This window comes from Giraffa tippelskirchi, chromosome 8 (assembly GCF_054371585.1).
Source record: "Giraffa tippelskirchi isolate mGirTip1 chromosome 8, T2T-mGirTip1v1.2.pri, whole genome shotgun sequence".
Taxonomy (NCBI): domain Eukaryota; kingdom Metazoa; phylum Chordata; class Mammalia; order Artiodactyla; family Giraffidae; genus Giraffa; species Giraffa tippelskirchi.
The window spans coordinates 135285397-135305545 of NC_137282.1; positions in this window are offsets into that span (position 1 = coordinate 135285397).

Sequence of the window (20149 nt, forward strand, 5' to 3'; positions counted from 1 at the left end):
GACTGTCAGGGGTGGCAGAGAACACATATTGGTTGAAGGCTGGCTGTCTATTGGTGCTGAGATTTGGGGCACACAGGTGAAAAAAACAAAGTTTTCATCCACAAAGAGTTCACCGTTGAAGAAATGTTATTATATCTATTGTATTTATATATGTGTGTGTGTGTGTGTGTGTGTGTGTGTGTGTGTGTATATGAAAGAGTATAATCTATTTTCTACATTATATTCAATAGATTCATACATAATGATGGGAAACTCAGTCCAACCAGGATACAATTTCAGGTGCATCTCAATTCAGGAGGAAGGGAGGAGAAAGGACCAATGGAACACCATGGGGAAAAGAGATTCAAAAGAGTTTGATTCCTTTGGGAAGCAAATGCTCAGGGTGTGGGTGATGGGATTAAAGACCCTCCATCTCCATACAGGGGCTAAAACCTGAGAGACTGAACTCTAAGAAGTTTGAATTAGGTTCTGTAGGAGAAGGGGAGTTCATAGAGGTTTTTTAAGGCGGTAAAGTGACAAGACTGATTTTTTTTTTTAAGTAATCACTGGCAGAAGAGGAGAGGATGAGTGGGATGGAGGAGAGAACAGAGCAGGGCAGCCAGTAAAGGGGGCCTCTGTGAAGGTCGGGGTGAGGGTGATGAAAGCATGATGAATGGATTCTAAGATGCTGGAGACCGATACTCAATGTGTTATCCTCCCAGGAATTTTATACTTTGACAGGGGACGCTATCTTAACCCAAAGGAATGAAACCATAAAGATGGCAATTCCTTGGATGGTGACAAGCCAGTTAGAGAGAGGTTAGAGTGAGGGGCTCTTAGGGGGTCCTTTAAGTTGATACTATGTAGGGGAGGGGTCAAAGCATTGTCTTCTATGAGATTCTTATTTGTCAACACGATTCGTCGACAAGAATCTTTGTCCATGTTGCATTGTAAGTGTGATAAAAATAGTTGTTGCAGAAATGGTATGGAAACATAAATCAACCAGATTTGAAACGGAAAGCTCTTTCTCCACCTACATCATCCAACCTTAGCCAACTGATTCTGAGAGCATCCACTTCCTCCAGGTGGTCAGTGCAATGACATGTTGAGTGGAAACCTGGGCTCAGCCCAGACCGGAGGCAGGAGGCTCTTCTGCCAAATGAGTCCCGTCACAGAAACTGCTGTAGGGCTGACATGTCTGGAGCACAGGACCAGAGTGGGGAGAGGCTTTGGGGAGGAGGCCCTTGTGCTCATAGAAGTCCCTATGTTGCTTTCAGGTCTGGAATCAGGACTCCTACTAACACAGTTTCTCCAGCCCTGAACAATCGTGAACCATCCCTGCCACCACTTGAGTGGGTGAGAAGGTGATCGGTACCCACGGTGATGGAGATGCTGAGAAGAGTGGTCCTTTCTACATTTAAACATGATGTCAGCCTATCTCTGCCCTCAGTGCTGGTTGGGTCCTTCTGTGGCCGTGGCGACTGCTTTCCAAGAGCCATCCACACTCTCACCTGGCTTTTTTGTTGTCTACACACAGGTATTATAAAGACAGCTGGCTTGGGTTGAAGGTAAGGGGACGATGTATCCATGGCTCAAGGGCATGACCTACCTGGGTATCCACACTCGGCCTTGTAAGCATGGCATCTTGTATACATTTACAGATTTTCCAGGCTCCTGCCCAGACTGGCCTGGGGCATCTCCTCTCCATTCCCACACGCTTCTCTCAAGGCACCTATGTGAATAAGACAGGTGTACCCAGCATCAACACAGCTCCAAAAAGGTGGAAGCTCAGATTTCCCTGGGCCCTATTTTCATCAAAGGCCAGCTAATCATCATGGATATTCAATCAGGGTCTAGTCATTTCTAGGGCCAGAGTGAACTGGTAGCCCAGTTGGAGATCTGCAAGCAATTTGCTTCTTTCTGCAGTTTTCTTGGCTATGGCCTTAACCTACCTTTGGAAAAAATGGGTCTGCAGTCCATCAGGTTAAGCAGATGTGAAAGAAGATGGATACTCTGGGCAGGGAAGGGGAGGGCTGGGGTCCGGCTACTTTCCAATCTCTCCAATTTTCATATCCTAACAGAGACTAGGATGCCCCTATGCAGTCCAGCCGGTGCATGTGGTGGTGACCGGCCTCTGGCTCTCCAGAAAGCTAAAACTTGATGTGAAGGATACAGAAGCTACCCAGAATCCTCTGTGTGCTTGACCCAAGTGGCAGGGGAGATGGAAGGTAGATTTGGAAGATGAGTGAGGTGATTGGCAGCATGCACCCTGGAAGCAAAAGATGCCTTTTTTTTTTTTTCCCCTTCTTCTAAATGTTGAGAGGCTACTTGGCTAATAACTTGAGAACTTCCAGGAAGATTCTGGTGAGTGCTGGACTACAGAGTCTTTTGGACTCTGTATTTGTCCTTTGTTATAAAAGGGCTCACAGAAAGCATTCTGCTTCTAAACGTGCTACAGCTCCCCCAGTCCTATACCCCATTCCAAGGAGGACGAGAAAGACAAGTCCTGCGACAGTCACTCCTCATTTCCTGATCTCATCAGGCTTGGAGGATAACATTCTCTCTTCTGCTTCTCCCAGCCTTCCCCAAATCAGACTTAGAATCTTGTAGCCAGAGGGACCCTGAGGAGACCCCTGAGTCCAAGATTTTCAACCTTAAGACCCTTGCTCCCTAATGAGAGCATGAGTTTTATGTCGACCAAACCCTGATTCCTGCTATGGACAGGTCTGTGTCTTTTTCCAATTTGCATCCTTACTGGCTAAGGTTTTGTTGAACTTTGTGTCTTGTGGTGTGTAGTATGACAACAATTTTTTAAAACTCAATTTCTGAATATAAAATTAAATTAGGGCAATGGGTATGGCTGTATGAAGGTTCATAGGCATAGAGTGAGGGGTTGATCCTGAAGTTGGTGGAGAATGCAACTCAGAACACAGCCAGGCTGAGGTCTCAGTGATTCATAAACATCTTTGCACTAATCTTCTCATCAACCCAGTTGAGATGGATACCCACAGTCCCATTTTTCAGATTAGCAAACTGAGGCTTGGGAAGTTGAGAGGCTTTCTCCAGATGCCATAAGTCAGCAGGACAGAGGCAGGATCAGAACTCATGACTCTTTGGCTTCAAAACCCATGTGTTTCCCAAGATTCCAAGTGGGCTGGGGATCTGTCCCACCCCAGGGTGGAACCTTGTGGTCTGTCTCACCACTACAAGGTTGGCGTAATATTCCTCAGTTCCTTTCCAGATGTAGCAGTCGGTTCAGATTTTCTCAGCAGGCCTTCTCTTCCAGGTGAGACAGGCAGAGTAACAATATGCCAGGTAATGGGGCAGGGGACATAGTGGTGAGCAAGACCCAAGTGGCCTCCTTTCTTAAGACACTCACTAGCTACCTGTGTGACATTAGCATCTTAGCGTGTCTGAACCATGGTTGTTCGTCTCTCTGTTAAACCAAGTAACCTTCCCAAAGTCACACATGCATGAATGAAAAAGTGGGACTTGAATTTGGTGTGTGTGCACTCAAAGACTAACTTAACCTGCTCCATCTGGGAGCAGGGCTGAGTGAGGAAACAGCCTGACCACACAGTCCCTTCAATGATTTTGGAGGCCCAAGGTTTTATTCTGAGAAACTACACCAAAAGGTCAAAACTGGGACCTAGGTTCAGGATATTCACCAAGAGAAACCTCACACAAACCCCACTGCACTTAAAACGGCTTTCACTTATTTATTTCCATCAACAAACTAGACGGCAACCATGGGTAGACAAGAGGGCCTGGGGGCACGTTCTTATCTGGGATGGACCAGTTTCCTCTCATGGCCTCGGCTACCCCTCATCCCAGCTCAGCCAGCATGTCTGCTGCTGGCCGTGTTCCTCTCTTGGAATTCTCTGTCCTGGAGCCACTGACTGGTCAGTATGCAGTGGTGGCTACTAGTTCACTGTGCTCCAGAGAGATCCAGGAAGCTGATGCTTCCAGCGGCCTGGGGGGCTGGGCTTGGCACAATGAAAAGAAATGCTGATGTGATGGTTAAATTTATTGGGCAAAAGCAAGGCATGCTTATGGAGGAGTTGGGTGTTATCTTTGTTACAAAGGACTAAACTGAAGATCAGAGGGGCTCATGCTTGCTTGAAGAAAATAGCACCAACACTTGAATCTGAGTGTCCCTAACACCTTGTCTCCCAGCTGGACTTGGATTCTGAAATTCTTGACTCCAGACTGGGTTGAAAGCATGCGTGCTTTGAAATGCATGACTTTTCCTGTGAAGAATGCAACTTTGGTTTAACACAGAAGATAACAATGATTTCTCTTTTGAGTCTGGGGGCTGTGTGTATCATCCTCCAGAATACAGATCTGCGGGAGTAGGGGCTTTGTTCCTATACGCAGGATGGGTTTTTTGGCACAGCTCAGGTGCTCAGTCCCCGCAGGTCCACAGAAATAAGCCAGGCAACTTGTCATCTCCAATCAATACATAGTCCACTTAACCCAGGGTTTCCAAAAGAACACTGTAATAGCCTGGGGCTCAGGAAAAACTGTTCTGTTTCACAGAACATTAGAAGAAACAGAGATTCAGATCTAGAGAAGGGACTGGTGGGCACAGTGGAGGAAGGCGTTCAGTTCAGTTCAGTCTCTCAGTCGTGTCCGACTCTTTGCGACCCCATGAACCGCAGCACGCCAGGCCCCCCTGTCCATCACCAACTCCCGGAGTTTACCCAAACTCATGTCCATTGAGTTGGTGATGCCATCCAACCATCTCATCCTCTGTTGTCCCCTTCGCCTCCTGCCATCAATCTTTCCCAGCATCAGGGTCTTTTCAAATGAGTCAGCTCTTTGCATCAGGTGGCCAGAGTATTGGAGTTTCAGCTTCAACATCAGTCCTTCTAATGAACACCCAGGACTGATCTCCTTTAGGATGGACTGGTTGGACCTCCTTGCAGTCCAAGGGACTCTCAAGAGTCTTCTCCAACACCACAGTTCAAAAGCATCAATTCTTCTGCGCTCAGCTTTCTTTATAGTCCAACTCTCACATCCATACATGTCCACTGGAAAAACCATAGCCTTGACTAGACAGACCTTTGTTGGCAAAGTAATGAATGTCTCTGGAGGAAGGAGAGGGTAGGACAAATTGAGAAAGTGGCATTGACAAATAGACATTATCATATGTAAAATAGATAACCAGTGGGAAGGTGGTGTGTAACACAGGGAGCCCATAGACAACACAGGCAGCTCCCGTACACACAGGGAGCCCGTGTATAACATAGAGGGGTGGGATATTGGGGGAGTGAGGCTCAAGAGGGAGGGGATATGTATGTGAGAGAGAGAGAGAGATATATTATATATATATAATATAATATATAATATATAATATAATATATTATACAATATTATAATATTATATAATATATATACATATAATATATAATATAATATATTATACAATATTATAATATATAATATATATACATATAATATATAATATAATATATTATACAATATTATAATATTATATAATATATACATATAATATATAGTATATATATTATATATTTATATATTATATATATGTAATATGTAATATATAATATATATATTATATATTTATATATTATATATATGTAATATGTAATATATAATATATATATAATATAATAATGACTGATTTGAGTCGATGTAGAGCAGAGACCACCACAACACTATAAAACAATCATTCTCCAATTTAAAAAGTATAGTTTCTTTATAAGAGGTGTTGTGAATACAAAGCTTGGCGACAGAAGCTGTTAGGAGGTGGTGGAAAAGTCAGGATAGAAGTGACACAAAATGCAGAGAGGAAGGGGAAACAGCCGAGAATTCAGCTTTCAAAAGATCTGCGTGTATGTTCATTTATTCATATTATGCATCACCCTCTCTGGAAAACATTTTAGAGGACTAAACTGCCCAGAGATGCAGCAAAGGTATGTGCCATGTGGTCGGGAGGTATCCACAGATCCAGATTCTCTGCCTTTTATTAGGGCTGTGACCTTAGGCCAGCTACTTACCAGCCCGAGTCTCCATTTCCCAACTAGAACATATGGGTCATCAAAGATTGAACACAGTGTATACAAAGTGCCCATGAGGGTGACTTCCTGGCTCACAATAGACCTCAAGTGATTGGACTCTATTATGATTGTTATTTTACCGAAAAGGAGAGAGAAGCCTCCTTGTTGTCATCACCATCATCACCACCATCATTGTTACCTCCACCCTTATTATCATTACCATCCTTAGCATCATTGCCACTAATACCTGTTGAATGCTCACTGTAGGTTAGGCACTAAGGTCTTTGTGTGCACTGACTTTTAATTCTAACAACTCCACAAGCAGAGATGCAAGGAAAGAGATACAGAGAGAGGTCAAGTGATCTGTGGTCCCAAGACCACACAGCCGGGATGTGTCACCAGTTAAGTTAGGCAATGGCTCTTGCTAGTGTCAAGCTGGACATATAACCTGAGATGCCCTGGGGTGTAACCAGACCAGTAGCCTTCCTGCTGCCCAGTGACATACAGAATGCATGTGAAAGAATTCCAACTTCAAAGCTATATCCAAACATTGCATGGATGGCTTGGATAAAATATAGCATCAGCAAGCACCCTGGCCTTCAGAATACAAGTAGCCCCTTCCTCTCCCTGGTTGCTAGACAATGGGGGCACAGAGGAACCCCTCTGATTTCTAATACACTCCTTGTAGCCCATCATTCAACGTCCTCAGGCAGGCCAGTCATCTTGTCCCAGCAACCACAGATGAGAGGCAGCAAACTTAGCACCCTTTGGCACTTCTACTATTGGAAATAAACACACAGCGGAAATCTCTGGTTAAAATGCATGCAATGTTCCTTTAAAATACACAGGCGCTTTCTAAGACAGCCATTTCACTTGGCAGTTGGACGCTCAAGGCTCCAAATTAAACAAGAGTGTTAGTGAATTGAGCCAATTCATCTGCTTGGTCCCAGTGTAAATGTATACCCCAGTGTGGCTGTGGGTGTCTGTGTGCAGCCAGGGAGTGTTTACGTGGTGAGAGTTGAGCCTGGATGGTTAGGATTTGATCCCTCCTTCCTGCTTCTCCTCCAGTGTTCAGCAAAGTCTACCCTTCCCTATTCAGAGGTGGAAATGCTTTGCATGAGGTGAAGTTCACAGCCTAGAGTTCTGGCCCCTCGCTGAGAAATCAATGTACCTCTTATGACCCCTCGCTGAGAAATCAATGTACCTCTTATGTACCTCTTATCAATGTACCTCTTACCTTTTCCTTTAAGGTTTTGGGCCATTGCAACAGGTGTCGACACCAGGGCCTCATGAACTGAAGGAAGAAGAGACTTGAAACCTCCTTCAAACCAAGCACAGGATTGGTTCTGTGCTTTAGAAAGACAATGGAGAGACTTGAAAGTAAACTTTCAGTACGTGAGCAAAATATTGTCAAGAATCTTTAAACTTTCCTCACCGTCTAACCTTATTCCATCTCCATTTTACAGATGATGAAGCTGAGGTACAGAAAGGTTAAATCACTTTTCTAGAGTTGCACAGGATGTAGTGGCAGATCTTGGAGTCACACTTTGGGAGCCTGGCTCCAGTTAAAATCACTGTCTGCTGTTTTACCATCTGAAAATGGCACAGTCAGGATTTCAGCTTCAGGGTGTCTTCCCTGAGGGCTGACTTTTTTTGGAACAACTTTGAACTTGGTCAGGTTAATTCATGTTTCTGGGTCTCAGTTTCCTCCTCTGTAAATGGGGTGGCATTACTCATGTGACTTGTCCTGCTGAATTGTAATAAGAAACAAAGGATATCGAAAAAATGTGAGACAGGATTATGGAGATTATAAAGAGCAAAGAATTATATGGGCTTCCCTGCTGGCTCAGATGGTAAAGAATCTGCCTGCAATGCAGGAGACCTGAGTTCAGTCCCTGAGTTGGGAAGATTCCTGGAGGAGGGCATGACAACCCACTCCAGTATTCTTGCCTGGGTAATCCCATGGACAGAGGAGCATTGTGGGCTGCAGTCCGTAGGGTCGCAAAGAGTCGGATACAACTGAGTGACTAAGCACAGCACATGGTTTGAGGGCTTTTTGATCTACGGCGTGTTACCCTGCTTAATCTGAATGCCAATGCTTCGATCCAAGTCTAATCAATCCCAACTCAAATATGAGGTAATTGACACTCAAAGAAGAAAAATGACTTTCTTAAGGTCTAGGACATAAGCCAAGATCTTCTGAACTCAAGCCGAAGATTTTTTATGATTCTTTTATGCTGAAAGTTCATAGGCTTAGGGGATGAACAATGTTCTTATTTTATTTTATTAAGTCTCTCTGATCAGGGAGCATAGTGACTTGAATGTGGAAAGGATTTAGTTAGGTTGCTCTTGACTGAATGAATCATGACTAGATGGAGAAGAGGCTTGATTCATCAGAAACTTGGGGAAATACAAGTTCTGATTGAGTTCCTGACAAATCTAGAATCATTCTGGAACAAAGGCGTTGAAAGTTTCCAGCTCCCTCTATCTCAGAAAGAGCTGTGATACATATCAGTGAATCTTCATTGGTTGCCTAAGGATCTTACAATGTCTCCTAGTCATGCAATTATGGAACTTTCAGATCTACAATGCATCTTGGAAATCATCTGATCCAGCTTTCCGTCAGTGGATGGATTCCCCACTATGAACCTCACCTGGCAGCTGCAGACCCGGGCCAACCATTTCCCTCTCTCTCACTTTACAGAGTTGAAGTCAGATAATTTGAATTCAAGTATCAAATTACAAGGCTATTCTGGCTCAGTGGTAAAAAATCAAGAACCTGCCTGCCAATGCAGGAGAAACAAGAGATGCAGTTTCAGTCCCTGGGTCTGGAAGTTCCCCTGGAGGAGCAAATGGCAACCCACTCCAGTATTCTTGCCCAAAAAATTCCAGGGACAGAGGAGCCTGGTGGGCAACAGTCCATGAGGTCGCAAAGAGTTGGACATGACTGAGCAAATGAGTGCATCAAACTATAAGAAATGCAACATTGAACAAGTCCCTAGGTACTCTATGCCAGTTTCCTGATTGGTGAAAGCATACTTTAATAGCTTGCTTTTTTTCACTTAACAACACACCTAGGAGATTGTTCACTTCAATATATAGAGAGCTGCATGACACACACATACACACACACACAAGTACCCTCAATCAGTCCCGTATCCTATACTTTACTTCCTTTTCTTGCCATTGCAAACATTCTTCTGGTAAACATCTTTAAATAGAGAAAAAAAAAAGCAGGACCTGCTTCATAGGTTGTTGCGACACATAAATAAATTCCTATAAAGCATTTAGAACAGTGCATGGCACATAACAAGTACTCCATAAATGCTAGCTATGATTATTTTAATTTTTGTTAACTCAGTGATTGGAACTGGAAGAGGTAAGTTTGGAATAAAGGGAGAGAAAACAAAGCAAGCAAACATGCAGCCTGTTACGGGAATGTATCACTTATGAATAAGTTTAAGAGTGAGCAACCTTGCAAACCAAGTAGAAATTTATTCACACCTTACGTTCAGTAAGTTTGGAGGCAAGCAGTCCAGAGCATTCCTGGACTCTGTGGCAACAGGGATTCAGACATCTTTAACCTGTATCCTCCGTCATGCGTGGCTTCTCTAGAATATGTCATCGTCCCAGTTTGCTGCTGGGGCTCTAGCTATGATAGCTACATTCCAGCCAGTGGGAAGGAAAAAGACTGGGGAGAGGTGTGGGGACAAAGAGCATAATTTGCTTTTAAAGCCACCCCCTGCAAGTTACACACCCTGCTTTAACCTCCTTGGCCAGGACTGAATTATGCAATCACATAACCACAAAGAAGGCTGGGAAATTTAGTCTTTAGCTGGGTGCCCTACAAAAAATCATGCATCAAAGGACTACAGACTGACAGAATATGTATTGGGAGACAGTCAGTAATCATTGCTACAAGGAGTTTTTGGACTTTAGGGAACGGCTGTTTAGCCATCTTTGCTTTGGTAACAGGATGCCTTTGGGTTCAAGCTAAGAGTTTTGGATTCATGCCTCAAGGATTTTCATTAAAAGTACCTCCATCCCCCCAAACCATTGCCTCTCTGAGTCACAGTCCAGCAAACCACTGCACAGGGTAGAGGTGTCCCCCTGCCCATAGTGGGTGTAGATGCTTTGGCCATTGGCCCTTGGGTCAATGATGCAAGAGTTTGACTTGTGACCATGAAATGCTGAGTATTATAAGTGACCTGTAGAATCAGGTCCTGTGACTTCTATTGTCAAAGATGAACTTGATAGAATACTAAAGCCCAGGTCAGACCTGGAACCTTTGAGCTGCTTTTCTTCTAGAGAGAAACCCATCCCCTTATTGGATCTCCTTAAGGTTTTTCCTCTAACCATGTAATACAGACCTTCTGGTCACTTGAAACATCTAGCAAATCACATTCTTGCTGTCTGTGGCCTGTCTGTATTCATTAGAGTTCCTCCTCTTACTCCAGACCCGATCTTTCCTTCTCGTTCCAATAAGTGATCCCTATCTAAAGTGGTTCCACGTGCTGCAGGAATTTTGTCAGGATGCACACTGATTAATTTCTGGAAATCAGAGTAACCTTGGAAGCAGTGCTTCCCCCTACATGGAGGAAAATCTCTCTCTTTTTTGCTCTCTGTCTCCCTCCCTCGCTCCTTCCTTCCATTTGGAAATACCACAGAACATGGGGCAGGAGTATGGGCTACCCTGTGACCCATTTCCCCAGCAGAGACCTCAGAGGGGACAGGATGTCGTTTGGAAAGAGAGATGGCCTCAGTGAGACCCAGGGTGGCCTTGTGAGAGTCTCCTGTACTCACAGCCTCCAGTGACGGGCCACTTGGTTTTGGGGGGAGCTGAGCACATTGGTGTGAGGGTAACTCCTCTCATCAGAAAAGACCCCGAGGCTGGGAAAGATTGAGGGCAAGGGGAGAAGGGGGCGACAGAGGATGAGATGGTTGGATGGCATCACTGACTCAGTGGACATGGGTTTGAGTAAACAGGGAGACAGTGAAGGACAAGGAAGGCTGCAATGCTGTAGTTCATGGAGTTGCAAAGAGTTGGACACGACTTAATGACTGAACAGCAACAACTCCTCTCTGTGACCAAACTGTGGAGCAAGTGGAGTTGGCTTCAGTGCCCACCAGCTCCACTTCATAAACCTCCTTCTCCCTCCTGGGCTTCCTGTGTTCAGAGTCCCGGCTGCTCCTTATGCAGCCTGTCTTTGTCCCTCTCAAATGTCTAACAAGTTTCCCATTCTCCTAAACGTTTCTTAACCGCTTCATTACTAACTTCTCCCCAAACCACTTAGCACTTTTAGGGGAATGGGCCAGTCACAGATGGAGGAGTCCTTGACTAAATGCATCGACAAACTGAACCAAACTTGGGAGTGACAACGTGAGTTTGAGGTAGTCAGACAAATGTTAGGAATTTTTAAAAATCATTAACATTTGCATCAAGAGTTTGGGGATTAGCAACACCCCAAGATCATACAGATAATAGGTTGTGGAGGTGGGGTTCCAACCCAGATTCTCCACTGATCACCATCCCAGGCCTCAAGTGGGATTTCAGAAAAGTCAACAGAGTGACATTTGGGGACAGGTGGGTCTTTCAGGGTAGGTCTTGCCCCTCCCTCAGTGACTGGTTCTGCTCCCCCAGAGTGGGCTTGGACTTGGGATGTGGGGCTCCAGGAGAAGCTAGATAGATGGGAATTTGAGTTGCCAATTCATTTGAATCAGCTAGAAGGAAAGCTGACCAGGAATCACAGCACTCTGGAGGTGAACCAGGGGCAAGTTTTTGTCGGAGAAATTGGAATGAGGCTGGGGCGACCTTTCCACCTCTTTCTCCTCCTCGACTCAACCTGAAAGTGCGTCAAATAATGTGGTTTAGGCTCCGTTTAACTTCTTTCAACCTGAAAGTCAAAATTTCTCTCCAAAGGAGGGAAACCTGCATGAACTGAAACTGAAAGAAGTGAACTCAGAGCCCTGTGAACTGAAACTGTCAAATTTCACACAGCTCCAGTTCATTTTTCTCCTCTCCCATCCACCCCCACACCCCCGATAACATTCATTCAGGGAACAAGTCCGAGGTAGATGTTTTTCCAATTGCCAGGCTCACAAAACCATCGACACATCAAGCTTATATTCTATAGTTATAATAGCTAAACATGGTAAGGCATTACGCTTGCTTTATCTACCACAGGGTTTGACATGCTAGACTTGTCAAAAAGATGATTCTTTTCAGGGTAGAAAGCCTGTCACATAGATAACTGAGCAAATTCCCAGTCTACCTGGGCTATTGGAAGGAATAATGCTCTCAGAGATTGCAAGAAAATGTGTGCCTTCCTTTCTGTCCTCTTTGAATCAATAGTCTCTTCCCCTTCATGAAAAGACTGAAACATCAGATTTACCCAAAGATGCTACTCAGAAGGCCTGACCCTCATGCAATGAAAGGCAGTTGCTGTGACCAGTCGGGCTCATCTAACACTGAAATAACCAGTGGGTGACTGTGGAATGTGATTTGGAGGTTTCCATCCAGGGCTTGCCTCCAAAATGTCTCTCCCATAGCCCCAAATGCCCACCATTGGGGTCCCCAAGGGGGTCATCTACTCCAGGAAGCACACTGAATGTTGAAGGACCGCTGCCAGCATGAGCAATGCCCTGTCTCTTCTGGGCTACCTAGAGAGAAAAGAGTAATTTACTAGACCAAAAAAAAAAAAAAAAAGCTCCAAGTAGAAATTCCTTCATCATTCAGGTGGGTTTCTGAACCCCTTTTTGTATTTTACTTGAGTCTTCTGTCAACTCAGGAAGGGGCCTGAGGGGAGGAAGGGAACCAGATGGAATGGAAATGAATATTTGTGTCTTTTGCAAAAGTGCTTCATGCCTGCCATCTCAATTCATTTTCCCAGGGCATGTTTAGCAATGGCTGTTCTGAAACAGAGACAATGTCTAGGAAGAGACTGAATTGGATTCAAACTCCCACCTTTCTGACTCCTTCCATGATTTCCATGCCTTCTTTCTAAAGGAAGAGATTTTCAAGATCTCCTAGGACAATCTGCCCATTTTATTGAGGAGCAATCTGAGGCCAGAAAGGCCTCACCTGAAATCACACAGCTGCTGCTGCTAAGTCGCTTCAGTCGTGTCCAACTCTGTGCGACCACATAGACGGCAGCCCACCAGGCTTCCCCGTTCCTGGGATTCTCCAGGCAAGAACACTGGAGTGGGTTGCCATTTCCTTCTCCAGTGCATGAAAGGGAAAAGTGAAAGGGAAGTCGCTCAGTCGTGTCCGACCCTTAGCGACCCCATGGCCTGCAGCCCACCAGGCTCGTCCGTCCATGGGATTTTCCAGGCAAGAGTACTGGAGTGGGATGCCATTGCCTTCTCCATCATACAGCTAGTTGATGTCAAAGGAGGGGACAACCGTGTTTCTAGGTTCCTAAAGCACAATTCTCTCAACTATACCCCACAACTGCAGCAAGAAGAATCCAAAGGCCTTCTGCAAAAGCCAGTGAAAAATATCAGAGTATGACTATGGGGTGGAGAGGGGAGTGATTTATATTTTAAACATTATTGGGGGAAAATTACATATGAGCCTTCTTGCCAGAAATTTTCATTGTTATAGGCAGAACACTTCATTCTGTTGCAAAAGATGAACCTAGCATAGTGAACACTGAAATTGGCTGTAAACAGATTCTCTACAGGTATGGATTAAAAATACCAGGGTCCAGGTGATTCTAACGTGTACCCAGAGATGAAAACCACCACTAAAACTCAGTAAGTGTGGTCCAGTGGCTAATGGACCAGTATTCTTGCCTGGGAAATCCCATGGACAGAGGAGCCTGGTGAGCTACAGTCCATGAAGTCGCAGAGAGTCGGACATGACTTAACGACCAAACAACAACAGTGGTGAAGACCCCATGTTCCCAATACAGGGGACCGGGATTCCATCCCTGGTTGGGGAACTAGACCCCACTTGCTGCAACTAAGAGTTCACGTGCCACAACTAAAGATCTTGTATGCCACAACTAAGATCCAGTGCAACCAAGTAAATAAATTAACAAAAACATTAAAAAAAAAACCCAATGAATCCTTGTATTAACTTCTTTGCCTTTAAACTCACTTACATTAAATGAAAGTGTTTTGAAATTGTCATAATCCAGGCTATAAATTAAGATCCTATCTTTGGTGGGTGCCATCTGCAGAATTGAAGCAGACTGGCTAGACTGCAGAGGGGTAGCTGTGCCTCCTTGGCTGTATTATACTTAAGCAGGCATCATTCAGAACACATTACAGTGAGAGAAGGGCTTCTGCTAGACGTACCCTCCTGACCCTCAGATTACATGATTTAACGTGTGTATGTGTGTATTATATCAAACATGCACATGTATTTAAACATACAATATAGATCTCTGCCTATACCTAACTGAAATTATAGTTTGCTTTTTTTTTTTTTTCAGAGCCCATGATTTTGAAGAAATGTGACATTATTTCTAGCGGGGTGAGGAGGGGAGGTTTCTTGCTTCTTTCACTGTCCCGGTGAAAATCTCGCTCGGAACAATACATCTTCTGTGAAACACTCGGCACAGAAAGTCGTGGAAATAAATCTTTCCTCTCACCACTCGAGCTGAAGTCAAACCTAGTAGAGTACAGAGGCTTTGGGAGGATTGACACTCCATGGAAGAGTGAAAAAAGGTCCTGAAAACTGTACGGGTGGGGTGAGGGGCTGACGTAGAATTCCCTTCTAGCAACTGCGCTGTGGGACCGAGAGCCTGTGAGTTAAGGCAGAAAAGAAAATAAAGACTCCCCTTAATAAATCTCCAGCTCTCCTACCTTTCATGCCCCTTTAGTGGAGAATCCTAAAGGGGACCCTGGGCTCTATCTGTCTTAATCTCTATTTTACAAAAGGGAGAAACACACAGGCGAACTCTACCAACTCCTGGAGCAACTTCTGGTTGAGTCCGGGGTGATGAGCCCAGCAGACTGGGGGGCTGGGTCTTAAATGGCAAAGAGGGCGGTCTCTGAGGCACCTCCAGGCTTCCCTAGTGGCTAAGCGGTTAAGAATCTGCCTCCCAATACAGCAGACTCAGGTTCAGTCCCTGGGTGGGGAAGATGCCCTGGAGGAGGAAATGGCAACCCACTCTAGTATTCTTGCCTGAGAAATCCCATGGACAGAGGAGCCTGGCAGGCTACAGTCCATGGGGTTGCAAAAGACTCAGACACAAATTAGCAACTAAACAACGACAAAAACAACTGAGACTCCTACATTCTCCACATGCTCACATTCATTCAGAAGAAGTCCCTTGTTCTCAATGGTTAGGACTAGGAATTCTGTGGAATTGATAGATGTCCTTTATGAATTCACATAAGGTTGTAAATCACATTTTTTTCATTGAATGAATTTTATTCTATTTTTTAAGATTTTTTTTTTTTTTGATGTGGGCCATTTTTAAAGTCTTCATTGAATTTGTTACAATATTGCTTCTGTTTTATGTTTTGGGTTTTTGGCCTGAAGGTATGTGGGATCTTAGCTTCCTGACCAGGGGTTAAATCCACACCTTCTGCATGGAAGGCAAAATCTTAACCACTGGACCACCAGGGAAGCCCCTACTGAATGAACTTTAAAATCACCTTCTCCGTTGAGCCTGCCCTTAACATCCAGCCCCCTTTTCCAGGCTTTCTGTTCCCTTTGCCATTACACGTGCTGCCTACTATGCAGACAGAAATTTGTCTACTTATGATGTTGACTCTGCTGACCCCCTGGAAGTAAGGTCCTCACATTGTCCAGAACCTGTTTGATTCACAGATGTCCCCAAGCCTCTAGCACCAATGGCCTGCCAGCATTTTTGGACTCAAGAATGAATCAGAACCCTCATAAGTGACGGGCACTGTGCGATTCCATCAAATCCTGAAAATACCCTTCAAGGCGGGTTCTATTAATAACCTCACTTCATACAGGAAGAAACCGAGGCTTAACCAATTGAACTGATTGCCAGCAGCTTGCCGAGCAGCCTGGTGGGTTAGTCCCCCCAAAGGTCACTGGCAGAGACTCACCAGGCAGGCGGCTGCCCCCTGGCTGCCCATCCCTGCCCCTCTGTGGTGAAGGCCTGGCCTTCCAGAAATTTCTCTGAAGGAGAAGCTTTGTTCTCTGTGGTTCTTGAGGCACTGCTGGCCTTGCTGTGGGTTCTTGCCACCTGACGTTCCAAACAGAGGCATTTGCTAATTTCCTGGGGAAAGCTCCAGGCAGGCTTGTCCTCGGGTATAAGCTGTTCCCAGTAGGTGAAAAAAAAATAGGAAGTTTCCAGACCACCACACACTTGGAGGTTTCACTTTCAGGGCTGTGTGGAGCTGACCAATAAACTTCTGAGTTGGCGCTCTTTCCCCTGCAGCCCCTCCCGCTGCCTCTCTGCTTTTCCAGATTCATGTGAATGTTTCGGTTAACTTTGGCCCCTCCTGGGTGACTGTTGTTCCACCACAGGTTAACGCGGGGCTTCTAGAGCCAAGAGGATGAGGCTGAGTCATAGGACGGAGCTTCAAGCCCGAATGAGGCACTGAAGCCTTTGGCTGGTCCCATCTCAGATATACACCGCACATCTGGACGGGAGATCATGTGACAGCTTGAAAAGCCAGCAACATATCCTGGATACCGTAAAAAATAGGTTCTGTCAAATTAAAAAGGCTTTAAATACTGGCTCAGTTGGTTTGGGGAGGGGAGGGGTCTTTATTTCCCTTTCTCTCTTTTTCATTGTTCTGGAATGCGTTGTAAGATTTGCAATTGCTGAAGATTTCATTTAATATCGTGAATCCATCAGCATATGAACTCATTGTAAGGTTTTTGAGGAAGTTCAGCCAACCCTTCTCCACTTTCATAACTTTGGGCATGGCTTGTCAATTTGGGGATTAGGACTTGGTATCTTGGTAAAAAAACACAAACACACACTCGAATAAAAAAAGAAACTCTCCCCTTTCTCACTTGCCAGCCCCTCACTCAGATCCCCCCCAAGAACAGTAACAAAACCATTGGCCAAACCTGTCTCGTTCTACAATCTTTAAGAAAGCTCCTGTAGAGTATTATGCTGTAAGACATTATTGGTAAAGAGAAGTGTCATAGTTCTCTTTGGATAGAATCCAGGACAGACTGGAAATAAAGACTTTCTCAAGATGAATGGATGTGAAACACCAAAGTATGGTCAAGACTCGATTCATGCAACTCAGGGGAAAAAAAAACCTCTATTTTTTTTTTTCTTCCACAAATAAAACATTCTTGTGCTACCCACTGGACATATCTTTCTCCCTGATTTACCAAGATTGCAGAAACCAGGATTAAACAAGCCACCCATTCCAAAACCAAAACTCCGTTCTCTGAAATTATCAAAGAGAGAATGACTTTGGTAGCGAGCTGATGATTAAAAGACAAGATAGGAAAATCATGCTTCATTTCCTTTTCAAGAATGAACAGAAGGCTCTCTCTTGGCATTTGCATCGTCTTCTGGTGATGGTTCATCTTCTAATTTAAGTAAAAGTAGATGAAACAATATTGGTAAAATACCACCAGCTTTGGGTTTTCTAAAATATGTGAAATCATCTTATTTTCACCTATTTATTAGCTTTGTACTTCTTTTCCCATCATTGGACTGTCAGCTTCATTGGACAGTCATTCTCTGTTGAGTTCTCCACGTCCAAAACAAGGTCTCACCAACACTGCCGCCTGGTTGCAGTCTGGGTGTCTTGATTTGCCCCTCCAGACACTGTACCCTTGCTCACCCCGCTCTGTGCCCCAGGGCTGTCTCCTACCAACCGCATCCATAGGCTCTGTGATGGTTAAGCTTATGGACAAACTTGGCTGGGTCAAGGGGTCCCCAGATTGCTGATAAAGTATTATTTCTGGGGGAGTGCTTCTGAGGGTGTTACTAGAAGAGATTAGCATTTGATTTGATAGACCAAGTAATGTGGGTGGACATCATTCAACTCATTGAGGGGGCCCAAATATAACAAAAAGGTCAAGGAAGAGTGAATTCTCTTTCTCTCTTCTTGAGCTGGTATGTCCATCTCTTCCTATCTTCAGATATCAGAGATCCTGGTTCTCGGGCCATTGGATTCCAGGATTTACACCAGTGGCCTCTGATTCTCTTACCCCACTGGCTTTCCCAGTTCTATAGCCGGCAGATTGCACACAGTGGGACTTCTCAGCCTCCATATCCACATGAGCCAATGCCCATTGTCAAGCTCATACATTGGTACTGTTTCTCTGGACAACCCTGGCTGACATTGGATCGAGTCAGTGAAGGCAACAGAGGGCATTAGCCTAGAGCTAGCTGAGTCCCTGGGCTACAGCCACAGCCCCTGTCAGCCCAGGGATGGTAACACCTCCCTCCTTCTAGCCCAAGGGCCCCGTACTTTCCCTAGTAACAGCCTCTTCATTAAACTCAGAAAATGACTCCGTTTGAATTTATCTGTTTTCACCATTTTCTGTGTCCTGTTGGGGTCATGACTGATGATACTAAGATTTACTGAATGAACAAATGAGTGAGGCTTCACTGTAGTGACCACACTTCTGAAAAATTGCAACAAGCTGATTCCACAGCCAATCCCTCCATGTTCGGTTTTTGGTTTTGCTTTTTTTTTAAAATTCTATTTGCTTATTTGGCTGAGTCAGGTCTCAGTTGCAGCTTGTGGGACCTTTCATTGTGTTATGTGGCTTCTCTCTAGTTGTGGTGCACAGGAGCCAGAGCACACAGACTCGGTAGTTGTGGCACTCAGGCTTGGCTGCCCCATAGCACGTGGAATCTGTTTCCTGACCAGGGATTGAACCTGCATTCCCTGCATTGGAAGCCAAATTCTTAACTACTGGACTGCCACGGAAGTCTCCCATGCTCACTTCTTTAGAAATGCAGTCATTATCATTAGTTCAAGGCTCCAAGGATATGCTGGAGTTGTCTTCCCTCCAGTAAAATTCCCTCATCTGCTCTAACCACTCCCTTACTGACTTCTCTTATAATCAATGATATGAACAAACAAAGCAGATCCATTATTGAATCACCCACCTATTCATCCATTCATTTATTTATTCATCACTCAAGAGAAATTTAATAATCATCTACCATGTGCCATGGATCTAGGGATGGCAATTTTATTTCATCTTGCACGCACTGAAGAGAATTCTGAAGCAGTCTGAGCTCAGTGGGGAAACTGTACCAAGATCAATTAATAATGTCTGCCATGGACAGAAGAGTAGAAGCACCCAGGATCAGTATTTACAAGACCAGTATTTGGCATCCCTGTGTTAGATTCCACTGAGTAAGCAATAAATAAATAAAGCAGTATAAACCTCAGTAACAAGATTATTTTCATCTCCAACTTTGCTACTTCATGCTAAAACTGCATGCTTGGGATTTCCCTGGTTATCCAGTGGTTAAGAATCTGCACTTCCATTGCAGGGGGCACAGATTCAATAACTGGTCAGGGAACTAAGATTCTGCATGTCTCATGGTGCAACCAAAAAAAAGTAACTGCCAAAAAAAGTAACTGTATGCTTGCTCAAGAGTTTCTGATATACAGTAACTGCCTCCCCTCAAATGCACCCAAATAGTTATTTGATTGTACAGGGGCATCATTGACCCAACAGGGACTGTTTTCATTATTTACTGTCTTGATTGTGTTTGATGGGTTATAGCACACAATTAAATGAAAAGTTTTTCAATCTACTTGCTTGAAATGGAAATCATAGGCTGCAGTGACCAGCCAGTCCCCAGCCTTAGTTAAGATGAAGATTTTCTAGCTGGTCTCATCACTTTTGGATAATGTGTCACAACCATCATTTGGGAGTAAAAGGCAACCTTCATGAAAACTTTTCTCTCCAGCCCTCTCTTCCTGGATTTTCTTAATGAGGGAACACACATGAGGACAGTTACTCCCCTTAGCTTTTCCTTCTTGATTATAGTCAATTTTTGTTTTATATCCAGCCCAATTCATAAGACACTGGATTTGACATGCAGACTTCTTGAGCTGAACTTCCTGTGTCCTAGGTATGCATGCCCCAGGGGGACAGGTTTCCTGATTGCCCTGTTTGGCACTTGATCTTCTTTCTTGATCGTGATTCTTTAATACAACCTACTCAGCAGCCCTGAGAAAAATCACCCTCTCTGGGCCTTCATCTGACAGGAGGG